The 15758-nt window shown below is 44.0% G+C and overlaps 1 long non-coding RNA gene across 1 annotated transcript in view; it reads right to left on the bottom strand.

Annotated features, from left to right (window-relative positions):
• Positions 1 to 5931: 5931 nt before the first annotated feature.
• Positions 5932 to 15758, bottom strand: part of LOC137542116 (uncharacterized) — an 88218-nt gene continuing 78391 nt past the window's right edge. The window contains exon 4 of the long non-coding RNA XR_011025361.1: positions 5932 to 6654. This is a non-coding gene — a long non-coding RNA (uncharacterized lncRNA). The remainder of the gene's footprint in view (positions 6655 to 15758) is intronic.

Genomic DNA, 15758 nt, shown 5'->3' with positions numbered 1-15758 from the left:
TAGGCTGTCTGGGACAATTCTGCATGGATTTCTAAAAACTTACTAATATTTTGTCTCAAACACTCTTGATAAATGTGCCCTAGAGAGTCAAACTAAAGGTCTTCAGAAAATGTTATGAAACTTTCTCAGATTCTCTGATAAGCGGTGTTTGTGGAAGGTTTCCTTGCCTGTAGGATAATTTGTATGACCTTCTGTGAGCACCCAAGGGCTTCTAGATTCTTCTTCTCAATTTCCAAACTGGAACTTCTAGTTTGGCATGGTGGGTTGGAGTATTGGTTCCAGTGACAGTGGATTTAGAATGGTTGGAAGGTGAACATGAACTTTCAGGTGCCAGAGCAGGGTACACTAAGGACTAAGGACTTTTTAGCCAAAATGGGATGACTGCTATCAGAGATACTTACCGGTACTCCCTGGTCAGTCTAAGATGTATTCTGGAAATGAGAACATAGGCCAGCCTAAAACTCCAAGCCATTCTTAGTGCATCCGTCCCCTCTCCCAATTAAGTCTGGTACCTGAAAATAAACCTCTTGTACTTGTTGTTAAAATGTGTTGCCATAAAATCTAATTCCTGCACTCTAATTTGAGTGGAAGACATCCTGGCTGAGAGACCACTTGTTGCTTATAATTCTGTGTTCTCCCCAGGCTCTTTCGGTGAGCAGCACCCGGCTGTCATTGGCTCACCTCCTCCTATTCTGTAAGTAGAGTTGCTTCAGCCCAGCATTCCTCCCTCGCACCCACCCGGCTACTTTTTCATGCCGCCCAGCTGCAAAAAATTCTAGGGAGAACACTGTAATTATTTGACTGAGGTAGTCTGTTATCTTCTATTGGCCCGGTAAATATATTGTGGTGATTCTGAGCAAGTTACACAGTAGCAGTGCAGTAAGCGAGTCGATCCAACAATTCCTCCACCAGTACACACGATTAGGATCACGATCTCACCACATAAGTTGGGCTACGAATCACAGTACTCTAATGTGCAGTTGGGGCATTACTGTAAGTAGGCTCCCCTTGCCTTCTCTGGCTTCCTCTCTATTGGATGTTGGATCTGTACCCATCCAGGGGCTTTCATTCAAGAATATTAACCTTGGTGACAATCAAAACTTTACTTACCGTAATTAAAATCAAACCTTTATTATAAAATTGCACTTACTGATTCAGTTTAGGTTTTAACCCTCCTGGCGGTCTATTAAAAACCGCCAGGGGGCAGTGCAGCAGTTTTTTTGTTATATTTTTTTTTTAAATCATGTAGCGAGTCCAGGGCTCGCTACATGTTAGCCGCTGTGCAGCGGCATCCCCCCACCCACTCCGATCGCCTCCGGCGATCTTTGATCAGGAAATTCCGTTCAAAGAACGGGATTTCCTGGAGGGCTTCCCCCGTCGCCATGGCGACAGGCGGGATGACGTCATTGGGAGTCCCGATCCACCCCTCAGCGCTGCCTGGCACTGATTGGCCATGCAGTGCACAGGGTCTGGGGAGGGGGGGGCGAGGCGATCGGAGGGCACAAAAAAATTGTGCAAATCGGCCCAGCGGGGCCTGAGAAATCCTCCTGCGCGGCATAGCCCAAGCTCAGCTCAGGCTTACCGCCAGGAAGGTTAAAGAGCATTGAGAGTGTTTTGGAGTGGGCTCTACCCCCCACATTCTCCCGGTCTGACCATCGCGTTGCATTCCCCTGTACTTCCCACACACTGCTGCCTGCTCAAAACTTCCGCAGGTGTAATTGTTTCCCCTTCTGCGTCAGGCTTCTCCCTACTTGTTTTGTCACAGTCTGTGACTCATCAGAGGATGTGAGACTGCATGGTAAACTGTGCTATATGCCCCGAAGTTTGCATGAAAATATTGAGAAAGAGCGGTAGATATAGCATTTTAATTAAATTGGCTCTTCCAATTAGAGAGAGTGGAAGTGTATCCCCAAACACCACACCGTCTTTTCGGTGAGTCAACCACAGGAGAGAGGTCTACAAAGGAAGCTCCACTATTATACCCAGATACCTGAGCCTGGTCTACCACTGAAGCGGAGAAGCAACAGCTGTATTAGCAGCATCTCTAACTATAACTAAGATGGATAACTTTCCCCCAATTAACTTTTAACCCCCAAACCATCCCAAATAAAGCTAAAATAGAAAGTGTAGCCTGCAGAGACCCTTCCGCATCCTGCAGAAAGAGAAGGAGGTCGTCAGCAAAGAGGGCAATTTTTTCCTCTAGTTCACCTAGTTTCAGACCTCTGATGTCCTTCTCCGCCTGGATCCCCGTAGCAAGTGGCTCAGCTGCCAACGTGAACAGGTATGGAGACGGGGCAGCCCTGGCGCGTACCTCAAGACCGACTAAATGTGGAGGAGACAGTGTTTTTGGTATGGATTCTTGCTGCTGGGGACTGATACAGAATCTAGAGCCAGACCAAGAATCTTCTTCCAGCCAATAGAAGTCATGAGCCCCCATGCTGTCCTCCCAATCCTCACCATGATCCCACTGTCCTTTTCGGAAGGCTGTCATTCCTTGCCCGGGTTGTGAGCTTCTGCACACGTGCGGGCCCGCTGCAATTGCGCTCATGACGCCAGGAGAGTTTGCACGTTCGCAGAAGCTCACGACCCCGATCAGGGTTGAGGGCCCTACGAAAGTGACTAAGGGGCCTTGGAGGGGATCGGGAGCACAGCGAGGGACCACACAGACTTCTAGAATCTGGAAAAAGCTCCAGGTGAGTAAAGATTCTTTTTTTTTGTTTTAACTTGGAACGCCTTTAAAACCTAGTATGTTTCATGCAAGTGGTTTTGCTAGTACTCCCACTATGCAAACTGCATACTCCTAATTGTTAATTATATTCTTTGTAGTAAAGTGGGAAATGTATTTCCTATATTTAAAAAAATATATTTGGTTGATGCGGACAAGGCACGCAATTAAAGAGAACCAGAGATGAAGCACCCTCTTGTATTTTACCTTAAAAAATCAGTGGGAACATGACAGTAAACACCTAATCTGCTCTTTGTTTCATTGTTCTCTGTATAATCTGCCTGTTATCACCTCTGATAAGAATCCCCGACTGAGCACTCAGTCTGGCTTTGCTAAGGAATGATTATAGCTGAGTCTGTCTTCTCTGGTGTCTTTTCAAGCCCAAGTCTGCCCCTTGTGGCTCTGCTATAATGACTCAGCTATAATTATTCCCTGCAAAGCCAGACTGAATGCTCAGTTGGGGATTTTATCAGCGCTGATAACAAGCAGGCAGAGCAGTGAAGAATGAAACAGAGAGCAGGGTAGGTGTTTTCTCTAATGTTCCCACTGATATATATGGTAAAATACATAAGGGTGCTTTGTCTCTGGTTCACTTTAACTATTGTTCCCTACCAGCATACCAAGAAGGGTGCTGGAAAAGTGGAAATAATTTTCCTATGATTCACTAAGGGATTTATAGATTATGATGTCTGAAAGTTGAACATAACATTTATAGGTGTATTTTTACTAATTACTTTAGTAGTGTTTGAGAACGTTTATTATATGCTGTCAAGGGTGCTGCTAAGGTTTTTGTGGTCCGAAGCAGCACATAATTTGTGACCTTTCCTAGACCAAAAGAACAAGCTATGAAATAAGCTATTAAATTATTATTATTTATTGTATTTATAAAGCGCCAACATATTACGCAGCGCTGCACAATAGATAAATGGGTTAACATACAGGTAGAACATACGGAAACTCACAACAAAACAAGATCATGCAAATGATTTGATAACAATACAGTGTCATAGGTCAAAATAGAGACTGTTCGAGTCTACAAGAGGGGTGGTTGTGAGTAAGATTGCATAATCAAGCTGGGTACATTAGGGAGGAGGGCCCTGCCAGAGGCTTACAATCTAAAGGGTGGGGTGGAGACAATAGGTGCGTCTTTTGAGAGGGGGTCTAACAGAACATATTATGATACTGGTGTAGGGGGGTATGCGAGCGTGAAGAGGTGAGTCTTGAGAGCTGGTTTGAAGGTATTAAAGGTGGGGGCGAGCGGCTGTTTCCTGATTAATTAGCCTGCAGCCGGCGTCGCTGGTCCTGCGTCGCTAGTCCTGCAGCTGCCACTTTGCCGACGCGCGTTATGAGTGCGCGGTCGGCAAGTGGTTAAAAGGAAACATCCATATCCCTCTCAGTTAAGGTTCCCATCTCCTGCGATTGCCTTCTCACCTGATCTTCATGGTTGTGTGTCCATCGTCGCTGGGTGGCGACTAGATTGGTGGACACACATACTCTCTGTCGCTTTGCTCTCTCTCTTTCAGGGCTATCTTGCCCTGCATTGCTTCCCTTCGTACAATTCCTATCTGGCATCTGTCGCTGTGCAGAGGAGCTGTTCCTCTGCACTCCACAGCTCCATCTGCCGACAGGAATTTCCCTCTACAGGTGCGTTGCACCTTTTGCTGGGTTCCCTCAAATTATACGCTTGTGGAGGATTTCCGCAGTGTCAGCGCACGTCTTGTGCGCTGATCACGGAGAGAATTCCACAATCGTTACAATCCCCGACGCAAGGACATATCTACATTACCGTGCGGTTCTGCGGTGACATGTGGCGGACCGGAGGTCATGTAAGTCTATGGCAACGCAGGGTTTTTAAAAACTGTACGTGGGAGTGTTGCGGTGTGCATGCGCAGAAGCATGTTTTTACAATGTGCTTCCGTATTTCCCAAACAGGAAGTGAGCGCAAGCGAGTGTCACTTCCGTCACTTCCTGTTTGGCTGTCAGCCAGAAGGGGATCACCGCATGTTAAATTCCTGAAGGCCTGTTTTTGGCGGTACGGCCACTGGGCCACACTGCACCGTTGCCGCCAATGCACAGTCTGAAACCGGCCTCAAACTTTTCAGAATATTCTGCAATAACCCTCAGGCTACGTTTCCACTTGTGCGAAAAAAAACGGGATGATTCCTCGGCCACAAATTCGGATGGAATTTGGCAGCCTATAGAAGTCTATGCAGAGCATCCGAATTCGTGGCCGAGGAAAAATCTGAGGCCCTGCAGCGTAATATCGCGCAACTTGTCCGAATCCCATAGCCATGCATAGTGCAGCTAGAGGGATTCGGCTGCGAGACACCAGCAGCTGTTCCGGCATCGCGTCTCGCAAGACGCATGCTGTGTGCAAGTGGAAACAGGTCCTAAAACATTCATCCAAGGATGTGATAACTGTGTCAATAAGCATAGTGAAAAACTGAACTTAAAGGCGTTCTGCTAAGCTTTCAATCACACTGTCACAGCCCTCATAGTCAAGTTGCCAATGTTTCTTGTAGTGATGGGGAACTCTGGCTCTTTTCAAAGCTTCGGCTCTTCTGGATCAGTTCCCTTTAAAGAGACGGCTCCCAAATGTCTCTTCGCTTAGTATCACTTGGAGGCTTATATTAAAGGGAACCAGAGACGAAGCACCCTTGTGTATTTTACCATATATATCAGTAAGAACATTAGAGAAAACACCATGCTCTCTGTTTCATCCTCACTGCTAAAATTGTCTGTTATCAGCTGTGATAAGAATCCCCAACTGAGCATTCCGTCTGGCTTTGCAGGGAATAATTATAGCTGAGTCATTATAGCAGAGCCACAAGGGGGCAGGCTTGGGCTTGAAAAGACACCAGAAAAGACAGACTCAGCTATAATCTTTCCGTAGCAAAGCTAGACTGAATGCTCAGTCGGGGATTCTTATCAGAGGTGATAACAGTCAGATTACACAGAGAAAAATGAAACTAAGAACAGATTAGGTGTTTACTGTCATGTTCCCACTGATTTATAAGGTAAAATACAAGAGGGTGCTTCATCTCTGGTTCTCTTTAAAGCCTAATTAAGCAATTATGAATGGTTTGTGTCAATTGTGCAATTGCTTATTCATTGTTTATAGACATTACATATTTTTAAGCATTTTTTCATTACAAAAAATTTTTAATAAAAGGTTTAAATGAACAACTTAACACAAAACCACAGCAAACAAATTAAATAAAGGCCAAACTCAACAACAACGCAACACTATGACTCTTGGAATAAAAGTTTTTAGGCCAGGTTGGCATTCAGCAATGCTAGGTACCTCAGCTTAGATGGGCTGATGCGATTTCTCCTCTCCGTGATCATTTGTCCTGTTTTTGAGAAAACTCTTTCTGAGGGGACTGATGGAGTGACAATGCAAAGTCTTCCTGCTATTACCTTAACCAGGTGTGGGTAGACTGCAGCCTTGGCCTCCCACCAGCTAAGTGGGTCTTCAGCTCTTTGGATTATCGGCTTCTCAAGATAGGACCTGAACTCCAGCATAGCATCAGCTGTGTGATTTCTCCTGTTTCTTCATCAAAGATCCTTCACACAGCAGAAGCTTGAGGTTCCTGTTTAACATGCCCCTGCCCCAATTTCTTTCTCTCTGATGGAGGAGCAGACAGGCTGTTAGGGTTGCATATTGCTGCTGCTGCTGCACTTATTCTTTGAAAGCCCTCATCCACAGCTCTGTTGTCATTAAATGCTACCTGTGTACACCGGGGGCCAGAGCAGTGGTTTCTGAAAGCACAGTATTGTACTCCATCCTCAGAAATGTTCTGCCCATGGATGAAGAAAGTGCGGTGGACAGCTCCTTTACGATACCCACTGTTACACTCCATTGGTGGTGGGCTGTTACCCGCTGCCCACTCTTGCAGAGAGGAAGCATTTTGAAGGCTGTGACATAGCTGGAAAAGAGAAAAAAAGATAATGTGAGAATAAGATTTTGCAATATACATTGCTTTTTTTTTTTACAATGAATACATCATTTGTCTGCAATACATGGTATTTTGCTATTTACTGTCATCTTTAAAGGAATACTATCGAAGATGACCAAATTCTAACAGCAGTATGAATCAATATACCAATAAAGGTTAGGTTAGAGTGAATACAGCATATGATTTTGCTGCGCTGTGTGTCTTTTTTTTTTATCTAGCTTTCTGACGGCGTCCCCTGTGCAAACTGACGGCGTCGGATTTTGGAGCAGGTCATTATGCTAGAGGTGATTCTTCTAGCTGTGTACAATGTGGAATGACCCATTGTGATGTTCCCCCACAGCAGATTGAGTGGTGCAGCGCGCGACCCGCATCTACAAGTTAGGAGCGAGAGGAGAGACAACCGCTCTCGTTCCTAGTCTTTTCAGCCACTCTGATTGGTCTGCCGGGCTGCCCTGCCTCCGAGGCAGACTTCCGTGTTCCAGCGCTGCCGCTGCGTCATTGATTGTTGCTACGCGACGGCAAGCTAATAAGGCGGAGGAGCGAGCGTCATTGCTCCGAAGTTACAGGAGCCGAAGAGGAGGACTTATTTCAGAGTGGCTGAAAAGACTAGGAACGAGAGCGGTTGTCTCTCCTCTCGCTCCTAACTTGTAGATGCGGGTCGCGCGCTGCACCACTCATTCTGCTGTGGGGGAACATCACAATGGGTCATTTCACATTGTACACAGCTAGAAGAATCACCTCTAGCATAATGACCTGCTCCAAAATCCGACGCCGTCAGAAAGGTAGATAAAAAAAAAAGACACACAGCGCAGCAAAATCATATGCTGTGTTCACTCTAACCTTTATTGGTATATTGATTCATACTGCTGTTGGAATTTGGTCAACTTCGATAGTATTCCTTTAACTGTATAGTAAAGTAAAAACTAAATTGTTCAAGGCACCTTTCTGTACTTATTTCCACAGTCACTTCCACAAAGGGCCCAAGAATGGTGCAGAACTCTTTCACTATTTCCCATTTCTCTTGACTTAAAGTTTCAGGAGGAACTGTCGCAAAAATCTTAAAATTTAAAACACATACAAATTAAAAAGTACATTTCCTCCAGTGTAAAATGAGCCATAAATTACTTTTCTCCTATGTTGCTGTCACTTACAGTAGGTAGTAGAAATCTGTCACCACCAACAGATTTTGGACTAGCCCATCTTGTCTTGGGGGGGGGGGGGGTTTCTCAGGGTTTTCTTTTTTTTAAAATGCACTTAGTGAATGGCAGTTGCTCCGACCAACTGTCAAAATAGTGTGCAGCGAGCAGGGAAGCTGGCCAGCATCTTTGTATAAATCTTTTTCAGGGAATGTCTTTATAAAGAATAAAGGCCATGCTGAGAATCCCCCATGGAGAGATGAACTAGCCCAAAACCTGTCGCTAATGTCACGTTTCTACTACTTACTGTAAGTGACAGCAACATAGGAGAAAAGTCATTTATGGCTCATTTTACACTGGAGGAAATGTACTTTTTAATTTGTATGTGTTTTAAATTTTAAGATTTTTGCGACAGTTGCTCTTTCAGTAGGAGTGTTGATTACAGCCAGGGTGGAGATGATGGCATATTTTGCGTTTCAGCATATAAAACGTTGAGTTCCATCTTGTAGCACACTCTTGTTTGGCCCTTAGCTTTGGCATCCCCATCTGGCATTGTATCGTCGTCAGCTTCTCTGTGGCAATTGTGCTTTTATGGAAAACTCTACAGTAGCCTTTCCCATCTTCAGCGCATCTTTAAAGAGACACTGAAGCGAAAAAAAAATTATGATATTATGATTTGTATGTGTAGTACAGCTAAGAAATAAAACCTTAAGATCAGATACATCAGTCTAATTGTTTCCAGTACAGGAAGAGTTAAGAAACTCCAGTTGTTATCTCTATGCAAAAAAGCCATTCATTTCTATGACTTTCAAAAGTCATGGAGAGGGCTGTTATCTGACTTTTATTATCTCAACTGTTTACTTTTCCTCTGGCAGAGGAGAGGTCATTAGTTCACAGACTGCTTTGAAAGAATCATTTTGAATGCTGAGTGTTGTGTAATCTGCACATATTATAGAATAATGCAATGTTAGAAAAAACACCATATACCTGAAAATAAAAATATGAGAATATTTTCTTTGCTGCTAATCTTCTAATAATTATTCATAGTATACAACCAATTCATTATATCCTATATTTTTTTTCGCTTCAGTGTCTCTTTAACTATCAGGTTTATTGTGTATGCAAGGCATGGGTTGTGAGTCCACTGCAAATGTTTTATGGCTTTTGTTATGTTTGCTGCATTATCAGTAACACAGCACTCCACTTTGTCATTTGCCATTCTCTTGCCACTCTTAGTAGCTCCGCCTCCTACGAGGTTTTCTGTACTGTGTCTCTCAGCAAACTCAAAACAGTCAAGATGGCTGTATGTCATCTTAAAGTTTTCAATAAAGTGACAGACATGTATGAGCATGTCGATCTGGATGTCCAGCAATCAGTTGTAAGGCAAACTGCTGAAGCTTTTTTGACTCTGTCTTGCCATAATGCACGCTCCTTGTTATATAGTTGTGGAATAATTGTTTGGGACAAAGTTCTGCTGCAAGGGAGAACATACATGGGGTTTAAGGCCTGTACAAAAGTTGTAAATCCTCTGTCCACCACAATGGAAAATGTTTGAAAACCGCTAGCTATCATTTTCACCAGCTCCTCATCGACACTTAAAGGGGCACTACAGCGAAAAACTGTAAAATGTAAAATATGTGCAAACATATACAAATAAGAAGTACATTTTTTCCAGAGTAAAATGAGCCATCACTTTTCTCCTATGTTGCTGTCACTTACAGTAGGTAGTAGAAATATGACAGAAGCGACAGGTTTTGGACTAGTCCATCTCTTCATGGGGGGATTCTCAGGGATTTATTTATTTTCAAAAGCACTTAGTGAATGGCTGTTGCTCTGTCCAACTGCCAAAACACTGTGTAGCGAGCAGGGAAGCTGGCCAGCATCATTGTATAAATCCTTTGTAGGGAATATCTTTATGTCAGATTTCTACTACCTACTGTAAGTGACAGCAACATAGGAGAAAAGTAATTTATGGCTCATTTTACTCTGGAAAAAAACATACTTCTTATTTGTTTGTTTGCACATATTTTACATTTTACAATTTTTTGCAATACTGCCCCTTTAAGTTTTTTGTCTGGCATTTGTTTTGGCATGAATGTGCTTATATTGGTTTTAACTGAAGATTGTGTTATACCTGCAGTTTTCGGTTAGACAGTAGATGCTGCAGCAGAAGTACTTGGCTATTTCTCAGGGTCAGTGGATGGCAGGAGAGAGGCCATGCTCTCCTCCAGTTGCACAGATGGGTGGGCGGTTCTTGTATCTCTGTGCAGGTTTGTTGGTGCTCTAACGGATATTTCCATATTACAAATTCTGCGCTTAGCTTTGCAGTCTTCAATATCACCTAAATGCAGCCAGATGCTGATTGTTTTTCGGCTTTCACTCATTTTTCACTTCTCTTTTTTCTTCACAATGTGCTTGCATTTATTTCTGGCTCCTCATCCTGCCGCTCTGTGTACCTGGCCTGTACCAACACTCGCTGTCTTTGGAGCATCTGCCCTCCTTTCTTCTTTCACATCATGGTACAATCCTAGTCCCCTGAGGACGGTAAAAGGACGTGGACTGTGAGACAGCGCAAAGTTTTAAGTAGAAAAAAACAGTTTTACAAAGTCTTGTAAAAGTAATAGTATTGTAAAAGTAAAATATTTGAGATGTTCAAAAATCCACCAAAATGTTCACAAATCTGAACAGACTGAGTCTCCGGTGCAAAGAAACATAAAACAGTGCTTTGTGCCGCTTTGACCTGATGTGCAGTCCAGAATAATCGAATAGTATTTTTGTGGTATCTGGCTTTCAAAGATTGTCAGACAGAGTTTCTCAGCCATGAGAGAAATTAGCTCATTTTGAATATCAGAGCCAAGATAATACACTAAGGTTACATAACTAAGACATAAGTGGCCACATTTTCCCCCGCCAGCTGCGGTTTTGTAAGTCTTCCAGCCCTGACCTTAGCAGTGCGTTCATGGCCACCTGTTGCTTGTGTTGAGACTGCAGTCGTTGTGTATTTGTTTTCATGGCTGCCGAGTCTGCCTCTAGTGCAGCCAGTCTCCCACCATGGTCTGCTATCTCTGAATGTATACCTTGGAGCTCATGCAGTCTGCAAGCTCTTATAGGTCTTCTTTAGTGGGGAGGTTATGTAGGTAGCCTCAGGTCTCATTGAGGGATCTGGCTGTAGTGGTGGCTTTAGCTTCATTCCCCATCGTGGCCCTGCTGAAAGATGGCGTGGCATTGACCATCTTGGCTGGGGTCTGCGTGGCTTCGTTCCTCTTTAGGTGTTTAGTTAATGTCTGATGACTGGGTTTTAGTAGAATATATTGATCTTGTGTCTTCCTGGTCTGTCTGGACATGGTATTTTGGCTCATTTTGCTGTAAGAGGCTGATCAGGCGGAGGAGCACCCGCACTTAGCTTCCTCACTCGGGAATGGCAAGCTCCGCCTCCCTGGGTCTCAATGGCAATGAGGCCAAAGTTACTATTGGTGTGCTTAAACAATTGTTGGACTTTTCCTCAAAAATGCATGTTGCACTCAATTAAATGTGTTATGGCTAGCAATCTTGGCAAAAAATTGCGCCAATGAAGATTTTCCTGGTTAATTAAAACTTCTGGGTGTTTGTCAATTGTAGTAAAACATTTCAGGTTAATTTCAAGTTCTCGTCATTGTTTCGCGCTTTGCAAGTGTTCTTGTGGACTTTCATGAGAGGTCAACCCTTGTGATAAATTCCCTTGTGTTTTTTGTGAGGACCATAACTTTAGTATAATAGTATCGTAATTGTAGGTGTGCGATGACCAGTATACAGGACTGGTCATCACACACCTCTCGGACGATTTTTTTCATGTGTCCTGTTCCCAACCCCCGACGATTGTGCCGGGTAGTGCACTGTAAGATATTGGTGATATAATTAACAATATTTTACTATTATCGGTAATATAATTAATTTACTATTATAGGCCCATCTGACGACCAACTGCTACAACTGCACTGCAATACATTCTCCCAGCGTTTTTGTTATTTTTGAGTGATATAATTGCATTCTCTACTTCTTCATCTATGATATTTGCGTCTAATAAGTTTACTTAAAGTGAATGGGAACCGCATTTAAAAAAAATGAGACAGATACTTACCCAAGGAGAGGGAAGGCTCTGGGTCTATAGAGCCTTCCGGCTCCTCTCCTGGTCACCTCGTTCCGGTGCTGGTTCGCCCGGTAGCAGTATATGACTAAATTAGTCAAATACTGCTTTACCCGGCCGAAGGAGGCTTCAGAAGTCTTCAGGGAGCCCGAGTGCTCCTGAAGAAGGGCAGCCCTGTACTGCGTCTGCACAAGCACGCTCTCTTGCACGCTCACGCCTGTGCAGTATGGAGCCGCACGTCTTCGGGAGGACACGGCTCCCAAAGACTTCCAAATACCCTTTCGGCGAGGGGATTGAAACGGGGGGGAGCCAGCACAGGATAGAGAGGGGAGGAGCCAGCACAGGATAGAGAGCACCGAGAGAGGAGACGGAAGGCTCTATATGACCCAGGGCCTTCCCTCTCCTTAAGTATTTGCTTTATTTTTTAAAAAATGCGGTTCCCATTCACTTTTTAATCTATTTCCGATTCAGGAAAGTCTCACTCCTGTGAATAACTGTCGATATCCTTTTCTCTTTTTCTTGTCTTTGAAGTGTATCACATTTCATAAAATTCAGCAAACTTCTGAATGAGTTTGATAGGTCTTCATATTTGCCCACTCGTATCACTAATAGCAAAGATGGAGTTAGTCCCCGGGGTACCTCTTGTCAAACAAGCAAGCCGTTTGGCATTGAAATTACCACTCTCAAAATGTGATTGCTCTGAGGAGAAAGTGTTTCCTTTGGTCTTGTGATTCAAATAAAGATTTTAACTCCCTTTGCGCCAACAACCACTTCCTTCCCATTATGATTTGATGGATCCTGAATGCAATTTTGTTTCTTGGACTTAAACAAATTGAGAATATCATCCTTCTTTTTGCTTTCGCCTTGCCTCTAGTCTATGAAATAGTTGCATATATGTACAACCTAAGGTTTGCTTTAAAGGCATTTCATACTACTGAACTGTTGATGGCTTATTTGCTTAGAAGAAATGTTTAATCCATAAAGGGTTTTAAAGATTTCGGTTCTTTTCCGTTAGCCGTGTGCAACCACTAGGTGGCGTTAAAACTCAGTTAGCCGGGCGCAACTGAGCTAAGTAATGTAGAATGTAATCTCCCTGGCCACCGATCGCTGGCTGCAGAGTTACATCTTTCCCTACTATCCATGGCGGCCTGGAGGGGGAATAGTAATTAACGCCGCTGGGATTTTGCAGGCCTAGGGGGATTACATTCTACATTACTTAGCGCCACCTAATGGTTGCGCCCGGCTAACGGAATAGTACCAAGATTTCTTTGTTACAGCGGATTTTCTGGGCCTCACTCTTGTCGCTTGTCTGATTTTGATTCTAAATGTTGTGTTTCCATCTTTGACCACTAGATGCCAGCATATGTATAGCTGTATAATGTATTCTGAGTTTGTTATGCCAAAATGTACTTTAAATATTGTAAATTGTTATATATGTATTTGCTTTATAAACATTTTAGCACACCCGTTGTTTCCTATATTTCTTTATTTTGCACAGCGCTTTTCCCCACCCATCATTTACCCCCTTGCGGCTCTATTTAAAGCAAGAAGTTTTGAGGATAATGCCATTTATTGGCTTACTTAAAGTGACCCTTAAGCCCCCCAAAAATATGAGTTTTACTCACCTGGGGCTTCCAATAGCCCCCTGCAGCTGTCCGTTGCCCTCGCCATGTTCTGTCCTCGCCGACAGCCACTTCCGGTTTCGCCGTCAGCCGCCAAAAGCTGGGAACGCGAGTGATTCTTCGCGTTCCCAGCCACAATAGCTCCCTCTATGCTGCTATAGCAGCATAGAGGGCTGCTATAGCAGCATAGAGGGCACTGTTGTGGCTGGGAACGCGAAGAATCACTCGCGTTCCCAGCTGTCGGTGGCTGACGGCGAAACCGGAAGTGGCCACCGGCGAGGACAGAAGGATCGGAGGGACACAGCGAGGGCACCGGACAGCTGCAGGGGGCTGGGGGAAGCCCCAGGTGAGTAAAACTCATTTTTTTTTTGGCTTAAGGGTCACTTTAAAGGCACCGTATTTTTCATACTATAAGACACACCTAGATTTAGAGGACAAAAACCAGGGGAAAAAATATATACTAAACCTAAAATGGTGCAGGGGCATCTTGTGGATTATGCCCGTTTTGTACCTCATGCCCCCTGGCACCACTTGTGTCTCCCTATGCCTTCCTCTGTCCCCTGTTGTATCCTCCTCTATGCCCCTTTGTGTCCTCCTTTGTATGGGTACAGTACAGGGAGTACCTGACATTGTGGCAGGTTGTAGGTTCTTATTGGCAGGCGTTCACATGTCAGGAACTTCCTGCATTTGGATTATAAGGCGCAGTGACTTTGTTCCCATGCATTTGGGGGAGAAAAAGTGATTTTTATAGTCCAAAAAATACAGTAAATACAAAGTAAGCTTTTAAGTAATAGGCATTCTTCGGACTTAGTTCCTGTATATTAAAGAGACTCTGTAACAAAATTTTCAGCCTTATTTCTTCTATCCTATAAGTTTCTATACCTGTTCTAATGTGGTCTGGATTACTGTAGTCTTTTCTAGTTGCACTGTCTCTGTAATGTATCTAATCTTCTTTTCTTTGTCAAGCTTTGTCGATGTGATAGGGATAAGTTATGCACGCCCCCTGCAGGCTCTGTGTGTGTGCTTTGTTTATCCCTCACAGACAGGTCTCTGCTCTCAATTTCAGCTTGTCTGAGGGGGGAGGGAGCTGCACATGCTGAGAAACTGTGAGAATCCCTGACTGGAGTGCAGATAAATCATTATGTAATAAAAACTTGTAGTATAACATGTAACATGTTTTATATATATATATATATATATATATATAGATAGATAGATAGATAGATAGATAGATAGATAGATAGATAGATAGATACACACACACACACACAACCATCACTTCCTGGTTAGCGGCCATGTTTTTTCTTTGTAAACACTGCCTAAAACTGGCGATTAAAAGCCAGGATCGCGGCGGGGAGCGGCGGAAACGGCAAAGAGGGACCCATGAGATCACAGTGACTCAATTGGTATGTTTTTTATTGTACAAATCGGACAGTACAGATTCTCTTTAACAAGATGTTAACACATAGCGTATATACACTGGACCAGGCTTTCTCAACCAGGAAACCCCAGGGTTCCTTGAGTACTCTGCAGGGGTTCCTTGGCATTTTCTCCCATCGTGGGGGTTGGGGGGCTATGATAGAGAGCACATTATAATAGGGGGTACTATAAAAAGGAGCACTAAATTGGGGGTCAGAATAATAATGAGCACAAAGACATGGTAATGATGGCACTGTAATAGAGGGTAGTGACAAACAGCCACACCAGCTTTTCAAGGCCATGCCAGTGAGTCCTTGAAATTCAAAAATTACTTGCTGGAGTTCCTTGAGATCCAAAAAGTATTTGCAGGGTCCTTCCAGGGTAAAAAGGTTGAGAAAGGCAGCACTGGACATTCAGAGGAGAAACATTCTTTTGCAAACATAAATAAATGGCATTGGATGCCTTAACCACTTGAGCCCCAGAGGTTTACACCCCCCTAGTGAGAGCCCCAGAGGTTTATACCCCCCTAGTGAGAGCCCCAGAGGTGTATACCCCCTAGTGAGAGCCCCAGAGGTTTATACCCCCCTAGTGAGAGCCCCAGAGGTTTATACCCCCCTAGTGAGAGCCCCAGAGGTCTACACCCACCTAGTGAGAGCCCCAGAGGTTTACACCCCCCTAGTGAGAGCCCCAGAGATTTACACCCCCCTAGTGAGAGCCCCAGAGGTTTATACCCCCCTAGTGAGAGCCCCAGAGGTTTACACCCCCCTAGTGAGA

Source organism: Hyperolius riggenbachi, chromosome 12 (assembly GCF_040937935.1).
Source record: "Hyperolius riggenbachi isolate aHypRig1 chromosome 12, aHypRig1.pri, whole genome shotgun sequence".
NCBI classification, from domain to species: domain Eukaryota; kingdom Metazoa; phylum Chordata; class Amphibia; order Anura; family Hyperoliidae; genus Hyperolius; species Hyperolius riggenbachi.
This window is presented reverse-complemented; position numbering and strand designations above follow the sequence as displayed.